The following is a 19,118-nucleotide window of genomic DNA, read 5'->3' on the forward strand; positions in this document are numbered from 1 at the left end:
TTCAAGGTCTCAGGATAAACCCTGGGCAGAAGGGTGTAGACCTTACAGCCGATCTCACGTAACCAGCCTTAAACTGCAGTGTGAACATGAATTGCCCACGAGACCTGTAACCCCTCATCAGCCTGATCCTGCTTGGGGCTACTCCAGCCACGATGGCATGGCCAGCTCCTCTTTACACTCAGACTCACAAACACTCAGAGGCACACACTAACACACAAACCCACACACACACACACACACACACAGAGACAGGGAAGTGACCTAGGGTTACACCCTTGGATCAGAAGGTGGGACTCTCTGACTCTGAGCCCCCTTATTAGCCAAAGGGTCTGAGGCGTTGGGAAACCTGATATGACCTGCCAGGGAAGGGACCTGTCTGGCAGGCGAGCTCTCTTCTCCATGCATCCTCTCGGCATCAGTACAGCAGAACACGTCGCTTCCTTTAGGATGTGCCTAGAAATGAGCTGGGCAGGGGACGTTTCTCTGTTATGGGGTGCCTGGATACGTGGGTTCCAATTCCGTGGGGCTCTGTCGTCAGGGAAGTGAGGTCACCACTGCCTGGGGGCTCCTTACCGAACTTCCTTCTCCAGCAGAGCTCCCTGAGCCACCGGTCCCCAAGCTGGTCAAAGCTCACACTCCACTCAATGCAGTGCCCATCCTGTGACCCCCATATAGGCTCCCCCAACCCCTGGGAGGCCTGGGTGCAGCTGTTGTCCCTGCCAGAGGGAACAGAGCTGGGTTTAGACCAGGTTAGTGTTACGGTTAGGGTTAAGAAAGACTTAGGGTGACGGTTAGGGTTAGACGTCTTTGGGCTCAGGGGTAGCATTAGGCTTAGGGTAGGTGTCAGGGTCAGTGTTAGGGTAACGGTTAGGTTTAGGGTCAGGCTCACAGTAGGGTCACGGTTAGCATTAAGGTCATAGTCTGGGTCAGGGTGAGGGTTAGGGTAATGCTTAGGTTTAGGGTCAGGCAGGGTCATGGTCAGATTTACGGTCAGGTTCAAGTTTTGATTTGGGGGCAAGGTTCATGTCAGGGTCAGGGATAGGTTTGGGACAGTTTTAGTGTCAGGGTTAGGGTCTGGGTCAGTGTTAGGTTCATGGTGATCTTTATGTTTAGGTTCTGTTTTATGAGTAGGTTCTGGATAAGGCTTAGTTTTAGGGTTAAGATTCTGTTCAGGATCACGAATTGGGTCAGAGTTAGGGTTATCATCAGGGTCAGGGAGAGGGTCAGGATTATTGTTAAAGTGGGATTAGGGTTAGAGTTAGAGGTAAGTTGAGGGTTAGGGTTAGACCGGGTTAGGATCAGTGTCAGGGACAATGTTAGGTTGTTAGTTTTAGGGTTAGGTTCAGCGTTAGGTTTCGGGTCAGGGCCCGTGTTAGTGTCAGGTTCAGGGTTACGTTTAGGGTTAGAGTTAGGGTCAGGCTCACATTCAGTATCAGGGTTAGTGTTAGGGTCCAGGTCAGGGTCACTCTTAGGGTCAGGGTTAGGTTTATGGTCTTTGCCAGGATCAGGGTCAGGGTGAAGTCTAGGGCGAGTGTCAGTTTCCGGTCAGGACCAGATATTAGTTTAAAGTCCACATTTGGGTCAGCTACAGGGTTATGTAGTGGTCAGTGTTAGGGTCATGGTTAGGTTTAGGCTCAGGGCCTGGGTCAGGTTTAGGGTCAGGGTCTGGTATAGGTAAAGTGCAGGGTTAAGTTTATGATCATAGTCAGGTATAGGGTCAGGGTTATTGTTTAAGTTTAGGGTTTGTGTTAGGGTTAGCGTTTGTTTGACGGTTTGGGTTAGAACTTGTTAAGATCAGGGTCCGTGGTAGGTTTAGGGGTTAGTGTTAGGGTTAGGTTCAGCGATAGGATTCGGGGGAGGGCCTGTGTTAGTGTCAGGGTCAGGTCTACATTTAGGTTTAGAATTAGGGTCAGTCTCACAGTCAGGGTCAGGTTTGTTGTTCAGGTCAGGGTCTGGGTCACTGTTAGGGTCAGAGTTAGGTTTATGGTCATGGTCTGGGTCAGGGTCAGGGTGAAGTTTAGCACCAGTGTCAGGTTTAGGGTCAGGTTCAGGTTAGGGTTTAAAATCCACATTCGAGTCAGGGACAGGATTATGTAGTGGTCAGTGTTAGTGTCATGGTTAGGATTAGGGTCAGGTCAGGGTCAGGTGAAGGTCAGGGCCAGGGTCAGGTTTAGGGTCAGGCTTTGATTTAGGGTCAATGTTCGGTTCAGTGTCACAGTTAGGTTTTGGTGGTAGGATTTGGGATTGGGGTTAGGGTTAGAGTTAGAAGTAGGGTTATGGTTAGGGTTAGACAGCGTAAGGTCAGGGTTAGGGTTTTGTTTAGGGTAGGGCTTAGTGTTAGTGTTAGGGTCAGCGTTAGGTTTAGGTTCAGGGTCCGTATTAGGGTCATGGTTAGAGTTACCTTTAGGTTTAGGGTTAGGGTCAGGCTCCCAGTCACGGTCAGGGTTACGGTTAGGGTCAGGGTAAGGTCAGCGTCACGGTTAGGTTTAGGGTCAGGGTCTATGTCATGATTAGGTTTGAGTCATGGTTATGGTAATATCAGATTTAGTTTTAAGTTCAGGTTCCACATCAGGGTTAGTATCAGGCTTAGGTTTAGGTTTAGGATTCAGGTCAGGATCACAGTCAGGGTCAGGGTCAGGGTCAGGGCTTGGGTTAGCGTTTGGCGCAGGCTCACAGTCAGGGTCAGGGTCAGGGTTAGTGGCTACTGTTGGGGTTAGCCCCGCTCCTGGGTATGACCCATCCCTTCAAGGTCTCAGGATAAACCCTGGGCAAAAGGGTGTTGACACTACTGCCGATCTCACGTAACTAGCCTTAAACTGGGGTGTGAACATGACCTGCCCTCCAGGTCTCTAAACCCTCATCAGCCTGATCCTGCTTGGGGCATATCCACCTATGATGGCATGGCCAGCTCTTCTTTACACTCAGACTCACAAACACCCAGGGGCACACACGCACACACACACACACACACACACACACACAGACTGGGAAGAGACCTAGGGTGACAGCCATGGATCAGAAGGTGTGGGACTATCTGACTCTGAGCAGCCTGGTGTCACCTTTTGATTTAATTAGCCAAAGGGCCTGAGGCGTTGGGAAACTTGATATGACCTGCCAGGGAAGGGACCTGTCTGGCAGGCGAGCTCTCTTCTCCCTGCATCCTCTCGGCTTCAGTACAGCAGAAGAACACGTCGCTTCCTTTAGGATGTGCCTAGAAATGAGCTGGGCAGGGGGGGTTTCTCTGTTATGGGGTGCCTGGATACGTGGGTTCCAATTACGTTGCGCTCTGTCCAGGGTCATGGTCAGTGTTAGGGTAACGGTTAGGTTTAGGGTCAGGCATGTTCATGGTCAGATTTAGGGTCAGGTTCACGTTTTGGTTTGGGGGCAAGTTCATGTCAGGGTCAGGTTAGGTTTGGCCAGGTGCCAGGTTTAGTGTCAGGGTTAGGGTCAGGGTCAGGGTTAGGTTCATGGTTACGTAATGTCAGCTTTATGTTTAGGTTCTGTTTTATAAGTAGGTTCAGGAACAGGGTTAGCTTTAGGGTTACGATTGTTCAGGATCATGGATTGGTCAGAGTTAGGTTTACAGTCTGGGTTAGGGTCAGTGTTAAGGTCAAGTCCAGGGTCTGGTTTAAGGTTATGATCTGACATAGGAAAAGTTCAGAGTTAGGTTTATGATCAGAGTCCGGGAGAGAGTCAGTATTATTGTTAAAGTGGGGTTAGGGTTAGGGTTAGAGGTAGGTTGCGAGTTAGGGTTAGACCGGGTTAGGGTCAGTGTCAGGGATAATGTTAGGGGTTAGTTTTTGGGTTAGGTTCAGCGTTAGGTTTCGAGTCAGGGCCCGTGTTAGTGTCAAGGTAGGGTTACGTTTAGGGTTAGAGTTAGGTTCAGGCTCACATTCAGTGTCAGGGTTAATGTTAGCGTCATGGTCAGGGTCACTGTTAGGGTCAAGGTTTGGTTTATGGTCTTTGCATGGGTCGGGGTCAGGGTGAAGTCTAGGGCCAGTGTCAGGTTTACGGGCAGGATCAGGTATTGGTTTAAAGTCCACATTCGTGTGAGACAGGGTTATGTAGTGGTCTCTGTTAGGGTCATGGTTAGCTTTAGGGTCAGGGCCAGGGTCAGGTTTAGGTTTAGGGTCAGGTGTAGGCAAATTTCAGGATTAGGGTTATGGTCATAGTCAGGTATAGGGTCAGGGTTATTGTTAACGTTTAGTGTTAGTGTTAGGGTTAGCGTTAGGTTGACGGTTAGGGTTAGATCTTGTTAGGGTCAGGGTCCATGGTAGGGTTAGGGGTTAGTGTAAGGGTTAGGTTCAGCGATAGGATTTGGGGGAGGGCCCGTGTTAGTGTCAGGGTCAGGGTTACATTTAGGATTAGAGTTAGGGTCAGGCTCACAGTCAGGGTCAGGTTTAGTGTTCAGGTGAGGGTCGGGGTCACTGTTCGGGTCTGGGTTAGGTTTATCGTCATGGTCTGGGTCAGGGTCAGGGTGATGTTTAGTGCCAATGTCCTGTTTAGGGTCAGGTTCAGGTATTGGTTTAAAGTCCACATTCGGGTCAAGGACAGAGTTATGTATTGGTCAGTGTTAGTGCCATCGTTAGGATTAGGTTCAGAGTCAGGGTCAGGTGAAGGTCAGGGCCAGGTTCAGGTTTAGGGTCAGGCTTTGGTTTAGGGTCAATATTCAGTTCAGTGTCACAGTTAGGTTTTGGCGGTAGGGTTTGGATTAGGATTAGGGTTAGATCTAGAAGTAGGGTTATTGTTAGGGTTAGGGTTAGACAGCGTAAGGTCAGGGTTAGTGTTTAGTTTATGGTATGGGTTAGTGTTAGGGTCAGGATCAGCATGAGGTGAAGGTTCAGGGTCCTTATTACGGTCATGGTTAGAGTTACCATTAGGTTAGGGTTATGGTTAGGGTCAGGTTAGGTCAGCGTTAGGGGTAGGATTAGGGGCAGGGTTAGGGTCATGGTTAAATATGAGTCATATTTTTGGTAATGTCAGAGTTAGGTTTAGGTTCAGGGTCCACATCAGGGTGAGTGTCAGGAATAGGTTTAGGTTTAGGATTCAGGTCAGGATCACGGTCAGGGCTTAGGGTCAGGATCAGGGTCAGGGCTTGGTTTAGGGTTTGGTGCAGGCTCACAGTCAGTGTCAGGGTCAGGGTTAGTGGTTACTCTTCAGATTAGCCCCGCTCCTTGGTCATGGACCCATCCGTTCAGGGTCTCAGGATAAACCCTGGGCCGAAGGGTGTAGACCTTAAACCCGATCCCACTTAACCACACTTAAACTGGGGTGTGAACATGACTTGCCCACCAGACATCTAACCCCTCATCAGCCTGATCCTGCTTGGGGCATCTCCACCCACAATGGCATGGCCAGGTCCTCTTTACACACAGACACACAGACACCCAGAGGCACACACACACACACACACACACACACGCACACACAGATGGGGAGGAGACCTATGGCTACACCAGTGGATCAGAAGGTGAGGGACTCTCTGACTCTGAGCCCCCTGGTGTCACCTTTTGTTTTGATTAGCCAAAGGGCCTGAGGCGTTGGGGAAACCTGATATGACCTGCCAGGGAGTTGGCCTATCTGGAGGGAAATCTCTTCTCCCTGCATCCTATCGGCTTCAGTACCGCAGAAGAACATGTCGCTTCCTTTAGCATGTACCTAGAAATGAGCTGGACATGGGGGTTTTTTCTGTAGTGGGGTGCCTGGATACGTGGGTTCCAATTCTGTTGGGCTCTGTCGTCAGGGAAGTGAGGTCACCACTGCCTAGGGGCTCCTTACCGAACTTCCTACTGCACCAGAGCTCCCTGAGCCACCGGTCCCCAAGCTGCTCAAGGCTCACACTCCACTCCATGCAGTGCCCATCCAGTGACCCCCATACAGCCTCCCCCCAGCCCCTGGGAGGCCTGGGTGCAGCTTTTGTCCCAGCTGGAAGGAACAGAGCTGGGTTTAGACCAGGTTAGTGTTAGGGTTAGTGTTAAGAAAGACTTATGGTCAGGGTTAGGGTTAGACTTCGTTGGGGCCACGGTTTACGTAAGGCTTAGGGTAGGGGTCAGGGTTAGGGTTAGGTTCATGTTTAGGTTTAGGGTCAGGCTCACAGTAGGGTCACGGTTAGCGTTACGGTCAGCGTCAGGGTCAGGGTCTCTGTTAGAGTGACGGTTAGGTTTAGGGTCAGGTTCAGGGTCATGGTCAGATTTAGGGTCAGGTTCAAGTTTTGGTTTGGGGGCAAGGTTCATGTCAGGGTCAGGGTTAGGTTTGGGACAGGTTTAGTGTCAGGGTTAGGGTCAGAGTCAGGGTTAGGTTCATTGTTATGGTAAGGTCAGCTTTATGTTTAGGTTCTGCTTCATGAGTAGGTTCAGGATCAGGGTTAGCTTTAGGGTTACGATTCTGTTCAGGATCCAGAACTGGGTCAGAGTTAGGTTTACAGTCAGGGTTATCTTCAGTGTTAATGTCAAGGCCAGGATCAGGTTTAAGATTAAGTTCTGACATAGGCAAAGTTCAGATTTTGGAGTATGATCAGGGTCAGGGATAGGATCAGGTTTATTGTTATAGTGGGGTTAGGGTTAGGGTTAGAGGTAGGTTGAGGGTTAGGGTTCGAACAGGTTAGGGTCAGTGTCTGGGACAATGTTAGGGGTTAGTTTTAGGGGTAGGTTCAGCGTTAGTTTTCGGGTCAGGGACCGTGTTAGTGTCAAGGTCAGGGTTACATTTAGGGTTAGAGTTAGGTCAGCCTCACATTCAGTGTCATGGTTAGTGTTAGGGTCAGGGTCACTGTTAGGGTCAGGGTTAGGTTTGTGGTCTTTGCATGGGTCATGGTCACGGTGAAGTCTGGGCCAGTGTCAGGTTTATGGTAAGGATCAGGTTTTGATTTAAAGTCCACATTCGTGTCAGGGACAGGGTTATGTAGTTGTCAGTGTTAGGGTCATGGTTAGGTTTATGGTCAGGGCCAGGGTCAGGTTTAGGGTCAGGGTCTGGTATAGGCAAAGTTCAGGGTTAGGGTTATGATCATAGTCAGGTATAGGTTCAGGGTTATTGTTTAAGTTTAGGGTTTCTGTTAGGGTTAGCGTTTGGTTGACGGTTAGGGTTAGAATTTGTTTGGGTCAGTGTCCGTGGTAGGGTTAGGGGTTAGTGTTAGGGTTAGGTTGAGCGATAGGTTTCGGGGTAGGGCCCGTGTTAGTGTCAGGGTCAGGGTTACATTTAGGTTTAGAGTTAGGGTTAGGCTCATAATCAGGGTAAGGTTTAGTGTTCAGGTCGGGGTCAGGGTCACTGTTATGGTCAGGATTAGGTTGATGATCATGCTCTGGGTCAGGGTCAGGGTGAAGTATAACACCAGTTTCAGGTTTAGGGTCAGGTTCGGGTATTGGTTTAAAGTCCACATTCGGGTCTGGGACAGGGTTATGTAGTGGTCAGTGTTAGTGTCATGGTTAGGATTAGGGTCAGGGTCAGGTAAAGGTCAGGGCCAGGTCAGGGTAGGGTCAGGCTTTGGTTTAGGGTCAATGTTCGCTTCAGTGTCACAGTTAGGTTTTGAGGGGTAGGTTTTGGGATTGTGGTTAGGTTTAGAGATAGAAGTAGGGTTATGGTTAGGGTTAGGTTTAGAGGGCATAAGGTCAGGGTTAGGGTTTGGTTTAGGATAGGGGTTAGTGTTAGGGTCAGGGTCAGCGTTAGGTTTAGGTTCAGGGTCCGTATTAATGTCATGATTAGTGTAACCTTTAGGTTTAGGGTTAGGGTCAGGCTCACAGTCACGGTCAGGGTTAGGTTAGGGTCAGGATTAGGTCAGCGTCAGGGCTAGGATTAGGGTTAGGGTCATGGTCATGGTTAGGTATGAGTCATAGTTACGGAAATCAGAGTTAGGTTAGGTTCAGGGTCCACATCAGGGCCAGTGTCAGTCTTAGGTTTAGGTTTACAGTTCAGGTCAGGATCACAGTCAGTGTCAGGGTCATGGTTGGGTCAGGGCTTGGGTTAGGGTTTGGGGCCGGCTCACAGTCAGTGTCAGGGTCAGGGTTAGTGGTTACTCTTAGGGTGAGCCCCGATCCTTGGTCAAGGACCCATCCGTTCTGGGTCTCAGGATAAACGCTGGGCAGAAGGGTGTAGACCCTCCACCCGATCCCTCTTAACCAGCCTAAACTGGGGTGTGAACCTGACTTGCCCACCAGACATCTAAATCCTCATCAGCCTCATCCTGCTTGGGGCATCTCCACCCACAATGGCATGGCCGGGTCCTCTTTACACACAGACACACAGACACCCAGAAGCGTACACACACACACACACACACACACACACACACACACAAACACACACACAGGAAGGAGACCTAGGGCTACACCCGGGGATCAGAAGGTGTGGGACTCTCTGACTCTCAGCCCCCTGGTGTCACCTTTTGATTTTAGTAGCCAAAGGGCCTGACGCATTGGGGAAACCTGATATGACCTGTCAGGGAGGGGACGTGTCTGGCGGGGGAGCTCTCTTCTCCCTGCCTCCTCTCGGCTTCAGTACAGCAGAAGAACATGTTGCTTCCTTTAGGATGTGCCTAGAAATGAGCTGGGCAGGGGGGTTTTCTCGGTAATGGGGTGCCTGGATACGTCGGTTCCAATTCTGTTGGGCTCTGTCGTCAGGGAAGTGAGGTCACCACTGCCTGGGGGCCTCTTATGAACTTCCTGCTGCACCAGAGCTCCCTGAGCCACCGTTCCCCAAGCTGCTCAAGACACACTCCACTCAATGCAGTGCCCATCCAGTGACCTCCATAGAGGCTCCCCCAACACCTGGGAGGCCTGGGTGCAGCTGTTGTCCCCGCCAGAGGGAACAGAGCTGGGTTTAGACCAGGTTAGTGTTAGGGTTAGGGTTAAGAAAGACTTAGGGTCAGGGTTAGGGTTAGACGTCATTGGGGCAAGGGTTGGCGTAAGGCTTAGGGAAGGGTTCAGGGTTAGGGTTAGGTTCATGGTTAGGTTTAGGGTCAGGCTCCCAGTAGCGTCAGGGTTAGGGTTTCGGTCAGAATCAGGGTCAGGGTCATTGTTAGGGTGACGTTAAGGTTTAGGGTCAGGTTCAGGGTCATGATTAGATTTAGGGTCAGGTTCAAGTTTAGGTTTGTGGGCAAGGTTCATGTCAGGGTCAGGGTTAGGTTTGGGACAGGATTAGTGTCAGGGTTAGGGTCAGGGTAAGGGTTAGGTTCATGGTTATGGTAAGGTCAGCTTTATGTTTAGGTTCTTTTTTATGAGTAGGTTCAGGGTCAGGGTTAGCTTTAGGCTTACGATTCTGATTAAGATTAAGGATTGGGTCAGAGTTAGGTCACACTCAGGGTTAGGGTCAGTGTTAAGGTCAAGGCCAGGGTCAGGGTTAAGTTAAGGTCTGACATAGGCAAACTTCAGAGTTAGGGTTATGATCAGTGTCAGGATTATTGTTAAAGTGGGGTTAGGGTTAGGGTTAGAGGTAGGTTGAGTGTTAGGGTTAGACCGGGTTAAGGTCAGTGTCAGCGATTATGTTAGGGGTTAGTTTTAGGGTTAGGTTCAGCGTTAGGTATCGGGTCAGTGCCCGTGTTAGTGTCAGGTTCAGGGTTACGTTTAGGGTGAGAGTTAGGTTCAGGCTCACATTCAGTATCAGGGTTATTGTTAGGGTCATGGTGAGGGTCACTGTTAGGGTCAGGGTTACGTTTATGGTTTTCGCCTGGGACAGGGTCAAGGTGAATCGAGGGCCAGTGTCAGGTTTACCATCAGGATCAGGTATTGGTTGAAGTCCACATTCGGGTCAGTGACAGGGTTATGTAGTGGTCAGTGTTAGGGTCATGGTTAGGTTTAGGCTCAGGGCCAGGTTCAGGTATATGGTCAGGGTCTGGTATAGGCAAAGTTCAGGGTTAGGCTTATGATCATAGTCAGGTATAGGGTCAGGGTTATTGTTAAAGTTTAGGGTTTGTGTTAGGGTTAGCATTTGGTTGACGGTTAGGGTTAGAACTTGTTAGGATCAGGGTCCGTCGTAGGTTTGGGGTTACTCTTAAGGTTAGGTTCAGCAAGAGGATTCGGGGGAGAGCCCGTGTTAGTGTCAGGGTCAGGGTTACATTTAGGGTTAGAGTTAGGGTCAGGCTCACAGTCAGGGTCAGGTTTAGTGTTCAGGTCAGGGTCGGGGTCACACTTTGGGTCAGGTTTAGGTTTATGTTCATGGTCTGGGTCAGGGTCAGGGTGAAGTTTAGCGCCAGTGTCAGGTTTAGGGTCAGCTTCAGGTATTGGTTTAAAGTCCACATTCGGGTCAGGGACAGGATTGTGTAGTGGTCAGTGTTAGTGTCATGGTTAGGATTACGGTCAGGGTGACGGTCAGGTGAAGTTCATGGACAGGGTCAGGTTTAGGGTCAGGCTTTGGTTTAGGTTCAATGTTCGATTCAGTGTCGCAGTTAGGTTTTCGCGGTAGGGTTTGGGATTGGTGTGAGGGTTAGAATTAGAAGTAGGTTTATGGTTAGGGTAAGACTTAGACAGCGTAAGGTCAGGGTTAGGGTTTAGTTTAGGGTAGGGGTTAGTGTTAGGTTCAGGGTCAGTGTTAGGTTTAGGTTCAGGGTCCGTATTAGGGTCATGGTTAGAGTTACCTTTAGGTTTAGGGTTAGGGTCAGGCTCACAGTCACGGTCAGGGTTAGGGTTAGGGTCAGTGTTAGGTCAGCATCAGGGTTAGGATTAGGGTCAGGGTCAGGGTCATGGTTAGGTATGCATCTTGTTTACAGTAATATCAATGTTAGGTTTAGGTTCAGGACCACAACTAGGTCAGTGTCAGGATTAGGTTTAGGTTTAGGGTTCAGGTCCGGATCACAGAGGGTCAGGGTCAGGGTCAGGGTTTGGGTTAGGGTTTGGGGCAGGCTCACAGTCAGTGTCAGGGTCAGGGTTCGTGGTTACTGTTAGGGTTAGCCCCGCTCCTGGGTCATAGACCCATCCGTTCAGGGTCTCAGGATAAACCCTGGGCAGAAGGGTGTAGACCCTCCACCCGATCCCACTTAACCAGCCTTAAACTTGGGTGTGAACATGACTTTCCCACCAGACACTTAACCTCTCATCAGCCTGATCCTGCCTGGGGCATCTCCACCCACGATTGCATGGCCAGGTCCTCTTTACACACAGACACAGAGACACCAAGAGGAACACACACACACACACACGCACACACACACAGAGAGACAGGGAGGAGACCTAGGGCTACACCCATGGATCAGAAGGTGTGGGACTCTCTGACTCTGAGCCCCCTGGTGTCACCTTTTGATTTTAGTAGCCAAAGGGCCTGAGGCGTTGGGGAAACCTGATATGACCTGGCCAGGGAGGGGACATGTATGTCGGGCGAGCTCTCTTCTCCCTACATCCTCTCGGCTTCAGTACAGCAGAAGAACATGTCGCTTCCTTTAGGATGTGCCTAGAAATGAGCTGGGCAGGGGGGTCTTCTCTGTAATGAGTTGCCTGGATACGTGGGTTCCAATTCCGTTGGGCTATGTCGTCAGGGAAGTGAGGTCACCACTGCCTGGGGGCTCCTTACCGAACTTCCTGCTGTACCAGAGCTCCCTGAGCCACCGGTCCCCAAGCTGCTCAATACTCACCCTCCACTCAATGCAGTGCCAATTAATGGCCCCCATACAGCCTCCCCCCAGCCCCTGGGAGGCCTGGGTGCAGCTGTTGTTCCCGCTGGAGGGAACAGAGCTGGGTTTAGACTAGGTTAGTGTTAGGGTTAGGGTTAAGAAAGACTTAGGATCAGGGTTAGGGTTAGACGTCCTTGGGGTCAGGGTTAGAGGAAGGCTTTGGGTAGGGGTCAGGGTTAGGGTTAGGTTCATGGTTAGGTTTAGGTTCAGGCTCACAGTAGGGTCACGGTTACTGTTACCATCTGAGACAGGGTCAGGGTCAGTGTAGGGTGACGGTTAGGTTTAGGGTCAGGTTCAGGGTTATGGTCAGATTTAGGGTCAGGTTCAAGTTTTGGTCTGGGGGCAAGGTTCATATCAGGGTCAGGGTTGGAGTGGGACAGGTCTAGTGTCAGGGTTAGGGTCAGGGTCAGGGTTAGGTTCATGGTTATGGTAAGGTCAGCTTTATGTTTAGGTTTTGTTTTATGAGTAGGTTCAGGATCAGGGTTAGGTTAAGGGTTAAGATTCTGTTCAGGATCACGGATTGGGTCTGAGTTAGGTTTACATTCAGGGTTAGTGTCAGTGTTACAGTCAAGGCCAGGGTCAGGTTTAAGGTTAAGCTCTGACATAGGCAAAGTTCAGAGTTAGGGTTATGATCAGGGTCAGGGAGAGGGTCAGGATTATTGTTAAAGTGGGGTTAGGGTTAGGGTTAGAGGTAGGTGGAGGGTTAGACCAGTTTAGGGTCAGTGTCAGGGTTAATGTTAGGGGTTAGTTTTAGGGTTAGGTTCAGCATTAGGTTTCGGGTCAGGGCCCGTGTTAGTGTTATGGTCGGGGTTATGTTTAGGGTTAGAGTAAGTGTCAGGCTCACAGTCAGGGTCAGGTTTAATTTTAGGGTCGTAGTCAATGTCACGCTTAGGGTCAGGGTTAGGTTTATGGTCTTTGCCTGGGTCAGGTTCATGGTGAAGTTTAGCGCCAGTGTCAAGTTTACGGTCAGGATCAAGTATTGGTTTAAAGTCCACATTCGGGTCAGGGACAGTGTTATGTAGTGGTCATTGTTAGGGTCATGGTTAGGTTTAGGCTCAGGGCCAGGGTCAGGTATATGGTTAGGGTCTGTTATAGGCAAAGTTCAGGGTTAGGCTTATGATCATAGTCAGGTATAGGGTCAGGGTTATTGTTAAAGTTTAGGGTTAGTGTTAGGGTTAGCGTTTGGTTGACGGTTATGGTTAGAACTTGTTAGGATCAGGGTCTGTTGTAGGGTTAGGGGTTACTCTTAAGGTTAGGTTCAGCGATAGGATTCGGGGGATGGCCCGTGTTAGTGTAAGGGTCAGGGTTACATTATGGGTTAGAGTTAGGGTCAGGCTCACAGTCAGTGTGAGGTTTGTTGTTCAGGTCTGGGTCAGAGTCACTTTTAGGATCAGGGTTAGGTTTATGGTCATGGTCTGCGTCAGGGTCAGGGTCATGGTGATGTTTAGCGCCAGTGTCAGGTTTAGGGTCAGGTTCAGGTATTGCTTTAAAGTCCACATTCGTGTCAGGGACAGGATTGTGTAGTGGTCAGAGTTAGTGTCATGGTTAGAATTAGGGTCAGGGTCAGGTCAGGTGAAGGTCAGGGCCAGGTTCAGTTTTAGGTTCAGGCTTTGGTTTAGGGTCAATGTTCGGTTCAGTGTCACAGTTAGGTTTTGGCGGTAGGGTTTGGCATTGGGGTTAGGGTTAGAGTTAGAATTAGGGTTATGGTAAGGTTTAGACAGCGTAAGGTCAGGGTTAGGGTTTGGTTTAGGGTAGGGGTTAGTGTTAGGGTCAGGGTCAGCGTTAGGTTTAGGTTCAGGATCTGTATTAGGGTCATGGTTAGAGTTACCTTTAGGTTTCGGGTTAGGGTCAGGTTCACAGTCACGTCAGGGTTAGGGTTAGGGTCAGGTTTAGGTCAGCATCAGGGTGACGATTAGGGTCAGGGTCATGGTCAGGGTTAGGTGTGAGTCTTGGTTACGGTAATATCAACGTTAGGTTTAGGTTCAGGGTCCACATCAGGGACATTGTCAGGCTTAGGTTTAGGTTTAGGGTTCAGGTCAGGATCACAGACAGGGTCAGGGTGAGGTTCAAGGTCAGGGATTGGGTTAGGGTTTGGGGCAGGCTCACAGTCAGTGTCAGGGTTTGGGTTTGTGGATACTGTTAGTGTTAGCCCCGCTCCTGGGTCATGGACCCATCCGTTCAGGGTCTCAGGATAAACCCTAGGCAGAAGGGTGTAGACCCTCCACCCGATCCCACTTAACCAGCCTTAAACTTGGGTGTGAACATAACTTGCCTACCAGACATCTAAACCCTCATCAGCCTCATCCTGCTTGGGGCATCTCCACCCACAATGGCATGGCCAGGTCCTCTTTACACACAGAAACACAGACACCCAGAGGCACACACACACACACACACACACACACACACACACAGAGAGAGAGACGGGGAGGAAACCTAGGGCTACACCGGTCGATCAGAAGGTGTGGGACTCTCTGACTCTGAGTCCCCTGGTGTCACCTTTTGATTTTAGTAGCCAAAGGGCCAGAGGCCTTGTGGAATCCTGATATGACCGGTCAGGGAGGGGACGTGTCTGGCGGCCGAGCTCTCTTCTCCCTACATCTTCTCGGCTTCAGTACAGCAGAAGAACATGTCGCTTCCTTTAGGATGGCCTAGAAATGAGCTGCGCAGGGGGTTTTCTCTGTAATGGGGTGCCTGGATACGTGGGTTCCAATTCCGTTGGGCTCTGTCGTCAGGGAAATGAGGTCACCACTGCCTGGGGGCTCCTTACCGAACTTCCTGCTGTACCAGAGCTCCCTGAGCTGCCGGTCCCCAAGCTGCTTAGGCTCACACTCCACTCATGCAGTGCCCATCCAGTGACCCCCATACAGCCTCCCCCAGCCCCTGGGAGGCCTGGGTGCAGCTGTTGTCCCCGCTGGAGGCAACAGAGCTGGATTTAGACTAGGTTAGTGTTAAGGTTAGGGTTAAGAAAAACTTAGGGTTTGGGTTAGGGTTAGATGTCCTTGGGGTCAGGGTTAGCCTAAGGCTTAGGGTAGGGGTCAGGGTTAGGGTTAGGTTCATGGTTAGGTTTAGGGTCAGGCTCACAGTAGGGTCAGGGTTAGCTTTACATCAGAGTCACGTCAGGGTCAGTTTTAGGGTGATGGTTAGGTTTAGGGTCAGGTTCAGGGTCATGGTTAGATTTAGGGTCAGGTTCAAGTTTTGGTTTGGGGGCAAGGTTCATGTCAGGGTCAGGTTTAGGTTTGGGACAGGTCTAGTGTCAGGGTTAGGGTCCGGGTCAGGGTTAGGTTCATGGTTCTGGTAAGGTCAGCTTTATGTTTATGTTCTGTTTTATGAGTAGGTTCAGGATCAGGGTTAGCTTTAGGCTTAAGATTCTGTTTAGGATCACGGATTTGGTCAGAGTTGGGTTTACATTCAGGGTTAGGGTCAGTGTTAAGGTCAAGGCCATGGTCAGGTTTAAGGTTAAGCTCTGACATAGGCAAAGTTCCGAGTTAGGGTTATGATCAGCATCAGGATTATTGTTAAAGTGGGGTTAGGGTTAGGGTTAGAGGTAGGTGGAGGGTTAGACCGGGTTAGGGTCAGTGTCAGGGTTAATGTTAGGGGTTAGTTTTAGGGTTACGTTCAGCATTAGGTTTCGGGTCAGGGCCCGTGTTAGTGTCATGGTCAGGGTTACGTTTAAGGTTAGAGTTAGGGTCAGGCTCACAGTCAGGGTCACTGTTAGTGTTAGGGTCGTGGTCAGGGTCACTGTTAGGGTCAGGGTTAGGTTTATGGTCTTTGCCTCGTTCAGGGTCAGGGTGAAGTGTAGCGCCAGTGTCAGCTTTACGATCAGGATCAGGTTTGGTTTAAAGTCCACATTCGGGTCAGCAACAGGGTTATGTAGTGGTCAGTGTTAGGGTCATGGTTAGGTTTAGGGTTAGGGCCAGGTTCAGGTTTAGGGTCAGGGTCTGGTATAGGCAAAGATCATGGTTAGGTTTATGAGCATAATCAGGTATAGGTTCAGGGTTATTGTTAACGTTTAAGGTTAGTGTTATTGTTAGCGTTTGGTTGACGGTTAGGGTTAGAACTTGTTAGGATCAGGGTCCGTGGTAGAGTTAGGGGTTACTCTGAGGGTTAGGTCAGCAATAGGATTCGGGGGAGGGCCCGTGTTAGTGTCAGGTTCAGGGATACATTTAGGGTTAGAGTTAAGGTAAGGCTCACAGTCCGGGTCAGGTTTAGTGTTCAGGTCAGTGTCGGGGTCACTGTTAGGGTCAGGGTTAGGTTTATGGTCATGGTCTAGGTCAGGGTCAGGGTGATGTTCAGCGCCACTGTCCGGTTTAGGGTCAGGTTCAGGTATTGGTTTAAAGTCCACATTCGTGTCAGGGACAAGGTTATATAGTATTCAGTGTTAGGGTCATGGTTAGGATTAGGGTCAGGGTCAGGGTCAGGTGAAGGTCATGGACAGGGTCAGGTTTATCGTCAGGTTTTGGTTTAGGGTCAATGTTCGGTTCAGTGTCACAGTTAGGTTTTGGCGGTAGTGTTTGGGATGGGGGTTAGGGTTAGAGTTAGAAGTAGGGTTATGGTTAGGTTTAGGGTTAGTCAGCGTCAGGTCAGGGTTAGGGTTTTGTTTAGCGTAGGGGTTAGTGTTAGGGTCAGGGTCAGCGTTAGGTTTAGGTTCAGGGTCCTTATAAGGGTCATGGTTAGAGTTACCTTTAGGTTTAGGGTTAGGGTCAGGCTCACAGTCACGGTCAAGGTTATTGTTAGGGTCAGGTTTAGGTCAGCATCAGGGTTAGGATTAGGGTCATGGTCAGGGTCTAGGTTAGGTAACAGTCTTGGTTACAGTAATATCAACGTTAGGTTTAGGTTCAGGGTACACATCAGGGTCAGTGCCAGGCTTAGGTTTAGGTTTAGGGTTCAGGTCAGGATCACTGACAGGGTCAGGGTCGGGGTCAGGGTTTGGGTTAGGGTTTGGGGCAGGCTCACAGTCAGTGTCAGGGTCAGGGTTAGTGGTTAGTGTTAGGGTGAGACCCGCTCCTGGGTCATGGACTCATCCGTTCAGGGTCTCAGGATAAACCCTGGGCAGAAGGGTGTACACTCTCCACCTGATCCCTCTTAACCAGCCTTAAACTGGGGTGTGAACATAACTTGCCACCAGACATCTAAACCCACATCAGCCTCATCCTGCTTGGGCATCCCCACCCTCGATGGCATGGTCAGGTCCTCTTTACACACAGACACACAGACACGCAGAGGCACACACACACACACACACATACAGAGTTGGGGAGGAGACCTAGGGCTACACCGGTTGATCAGAAGCTGTGGGACTCTCTGACTCTGAGTCCCCTGGTGTCACCTTTTGATTTTAGTAGCCAAAGGGCCTGAGGCGTTGGGGAAACCTGATATGACCGGCCAGGGAGGGGACGTGTCTGGCGGGCGAGCTCTCTTCTCCCTACATCCTCTCGGCTTTAGTACAGCAGAAGAACATGTCGCTTCCTTTAGGATGTGCCTAGAAATGAGCTGGGCATGGGGGTTTTCTCTGTAATGGGGTGCCTGGATACGTGGGTTCCAATTCCGTGGGCCTCTGTCGTCAGGGAAGTGAGGTCACCACTGCCTGGGGGCCTCTAATGAACTTCCTGCTGCACCAGAGCTCCCTGAGCCACCGTTCCCCAAGCTGCTCAGGCTCACACTCCACTCAGGTATTGCCCATCCAGTGACCCACATGGAGCCTCCCCCCAGCCCCTTGGAGCCCTGGGTGCAGCTGTTGTCCCCGCTGCAGGCAACAGAGCTGGATTTAGACCTGGTTAGTGTTAGGGTTAGTGTTAAGAAAGACTTAGGGTCAGGGTTAGGGTTAGACGTCGTTGGGGTCAGGGTTAGCGTAAGGCTTAGGGTAGGGGTCAGGGTTAGGGTTAGGTTCATGGTTAGTTTTAGGGTCAGGCTCACAGCAGGTTCAGGGTTAGCGTTACAGTCAGAGTCAGGGTCAGGGTCAGTGTTAGGGTGACGGTTAGGTTTAGGGTCAGGTTCAGGGTCATGGTTAGATTTAGGGTCAGGTTCAAGTTTACGTTTGTGGGCAAGGTTCATGTCAGGGTCAGGGTTAGGTTTGGGACAGGATTAGTGTCAGGGTTAGGGTCAGGGTCAGGGTTAGGTTCATGGTTATGGTAAGGTCAGCTTTATGTTTAGGTTCCTTTTTATGAGTAGGTTCAGGATCAGGGTTAGCTTTAGGGTTACGATTCTGATTAAGATTAAGGATTGGGTCAGAGTTAGGTTTACAGTCAGGGTTAGGGTCAGTGTTAATGTCAAGGCCAGGGTCATGTTTAAATTAAGGTCTGACATAGGCAAACTTCAGAGTTAGGGTTATGATCAGTGTCAGGATTATTGTTAAAGTGGGGTTAGGGTTAGGGTTAGAGGTAGGTTGAGGGTTAGGGTTAGACGGGTTAAGGTCAGTGTCAGCGATTATGTTAGGGGTTAGTTTTAGGGTTAGGTTCATCGTTAGGTTTCGGGTCAGTGCCCTTGTTAGTGTCAGGTTCAGGGTTACGTTTAGGGTTAGAGTTAGGGTCAGGCTCACATTCAGTATCAGGGTTATTGTTAGGGTCATGGTGAGCGTCACTGTTAGGGTCAGGGTTACGTTTATGGTTTTCGCCTGGGACAGGGTCAAGGTGAATCGAGGGCCAGTGTCAGGTTTACCATCAGGATCAGGTATTGGTTTAAAGTCCACATTCGGGTCAGTGACAGGGTTATGTAGTGGTCAGTGTTAGGGTCATGGTTAGGTTTAGGCTCAGGGCCAGGTTCAGGTATATGGTCAGGGTCTGGTATAGGCAAAGTTCAGGGTTAGGCTTATGATCATAGTCAGGTATAGGGTCAGGGTTATTGTTAAAGTTTAGGGTTTGTGTTAGGGTTAGCGTTTGGTTGACGGTTAGGGTTAGAACTTGTTAGGATCAGGGTCTGTCGTAGGTTTGGGGTTACTCTTAAGGTTAGGTTCAGCAAGAGGATTCGGGGGAGGGCCCGTGTTAGTGTCAGGGTCAGGGTTACATTTAGGGTTAGAGTTAGGGTCAGGCTCACAGTCAGGGTCAGGTTTAGTGTTCAGGTCAGGGTCGGGGTCACACTTTGGGTCAGGTTTAGGTTTATGTTCATGGTCTGGGTCAGGGTCAGGGTGAAGTTTAGCGCCAGTGTCAGGTTTAGGGTCAGCTTCAGGTATTGGTTTAAAGTCCACAATCGGGTCAGGGACAGGATTGTGTAGTGGTCAGTGTTAGTGTCATGGTTAGGATTACGGTCAGGGTGACGGTCAGGTGAAGTTCATGGACAGGGTCAGGTTTAGGGTCAGGCTTTGGTTTAGGGTCAATGTTCGAATCAGTGTCGCAGTTAGGTTTTCACTGTAGGGTTTGGGATTGGTGTGAGGGTTAGAATTATAAGTAGGTTTATGGTTAGGGTAAGACTTAGCGTAAGGTCAGGGTTAGGGTTTAGTTTAGGGTAGGGGTTAGTGTTAGGTTCAGGGTCAGTGTTAGGTTTAGGTTCAGGGTCCGTATTAGGGTCATGGTTAGAGTTACCTTTAGGTTTA

The sequence above is a fragment of the Mustela lutreola genome, chromosome 3, assembly GCF_030435805.1.
Source record: "Mustela lutreola isolate mMusLut2 chromosome 3, mMusLut2.pri, whole genome shotgun sequence".
Classification (NCBI taxonomy): domain Eukaryota; kingdom Metazoa; phylum Chordata; class Mammalia; order Carnivora; family Mustelidae; genus Mustela; species Mustela lutreola.